Below are 2,069 nucleotides of genomic sequence, written 5' to 3'. Positions count from 1 at the left end.
TCTCTCTCTCTCTCTCTCTCTCAATCTCTCACTTTCAATCTCTCCCCCCCTCTATCTCTCAATCTCAATCTCTCTATCTCGCAATCTATCTCTCAATCTCTTTCTCAATCTCTCTATCTCAATCTCTCTTTCAATCTCTCTCAATCTCTCTCTCTCCACAAATTTATACGTTTTTCTTAGAGCTGCCTCAGCCTCACCTTGCTAGAAGCTTCTTTTCCAATTCTCCTTCCAGTACAGCCTCCAACAGTACTGAAAAAAAGTGCCTTATGACCATTTCTCAGACTTACGACCTTGGCAGCATCCCCGTGGTCGTGTGATTTACATTCAGGTGCTTGGCCACTGCCTCGTATTTATGACGATTGCCGGGTCACGTGATCCCCTTTTGCGATCTTCTGACAAGCAAAGTCAATGGGGGAAGCCAGGTTCACTTAACAACTGACTTTACAACTGCAGTGTTTCACTTAACAACCGTGGCTAGAAAGGTCGTCGAATGGAGCAAAATCCACTTCACTGTTTCACTTAACAACATATATGGTAGGGCTCAATTGTGGCCGTACGTCAAGGACTACCCGGGCTTGTTTCGAAAGAGGGCTATTCAATGCATTAGGAACGTCAGCAGAATTTTCAGTAAGCAGAGAACACAACAGGGACGCCAGAATCCCCAATTATAGCTGAGGAATACATACATGCTATTATTGTAAACACCATTTATAAATTACCATGATATAACCGAATAATAAGAAAATATATTGTTGCGTTAATTATTGCCATGGAGGTCTTCCACACGAGGCTGGACAACCATTTGTCCGGAATGGTGTAGGGAAGGGGTCTTCAAACTTGGGCCTTTTATGACTTGTGGACTTCAACTCCCAGAATTCCTCATCTGGCTGAGGAATTCTGGGAGTTGAAGTCCACAAGTCATAAAAGGCCCAAGTTTGAAGACCCCTTCTCTACATCATTGTTTCTCAAGCTGAGCAGCTTTTAAGGTGCGTGGACTTCAACTCCCAGAATTCCATGCTGGCTGAGGAATTCTGGGAATTGAAGTCCACAAGTCATCAAAGGGCCAAGTTTGAAGACCCCTCAGGTCCCTTCCAACCCTATTATATTCTATGTTCTAATATGTATGGATCTCTACGATTTCTAAGAGAAAGAGGTAACTGACTTGAGTTCTCAGATCAGGATCAACACTGATCTTCTTGGCACAACGCTTAAATAGGGCAAAGATGCAACCCAGTTGAGGGAGGATGTCTCCCTGTTTCATGGGGACATCTCATAATTTAAAGTACTCTTCAGCAGGGTGGAAAGTCAGCCCGCCCCCCAGGAGAAGGAAATATTAAAGAGGCAGAAAAGCATATTCCAGTTTTTCATTATAGCCCCAAGTTTCCTTCCCCCAAGCAGAAACCAGCTCTGTAGAAATGCAGATGTAAATAATCCATTCAGGAAGGTTGGAGGCCCCAGCTAGAAGCTTAGAAAGACAAAGACACCTAAAATCTACATACCCCACCCAAAGTCTAAGACAGGACATAATAGGATTAACCCGCAGATGCCAGAGGGGCACACCCAGACTCAGGTCAAAATACATGACACAGGAAATACAAACCCTCAAACAGGAACAGGAAACAACCTCAAGAGCCCCAGAGGGTATAAAAACCCACTCCCTACATGTGCCCTTATCTCTTTTCTTCCAGAGCCATCTTTCTGTCTGGCTCTCCTCTTCAATAAACTGCAACCTTCTTTCTAAAGCAGTCGCCATGTTGTTTATTCCCGGCTTGGACTGAACCGTGATGAAAACTTTTCCTTCAACAGCAGCTTCACACCCAACGCATCACATTTCCACTTTAGGGGAGGGGGGGAAAGTCCTAGCTTTTCTTCAAAGTGCTGTAGGTCAATTGTTCTTTCCTACTTATCTTTACCATCATCTTGTGAGCTTGGTAACGCTGAGACGCAAGGTGTTGAATATTTGCAATTAGTTGACAGCAAGTAATTACTTTCTTTAACTCACTGAATGTGTGTGTCAATTTGGAATACAAGACCTAAACTGCATTACACATTAATTGCAAAAACAACTT

This window comes from Protobothrops mucrosquamatus, unplaced genomic scaffold (assembly GCF_001527695.2).
Source record: "Protobothrops mucrosquamatus isolate PMUCROS unplaced genomic scaffold, P.Mucros_1.0 scaffold4691, whole genome shotgun sequence".
NCBI lineage: Eukaryota > Metazoa > Chordata > Lepidosauria > Squamata > Viperidae > Protobothrops > Protobothrops mucrosquamatus.
Note: the sequence above shows the minus strand (reverse complement) of the source record.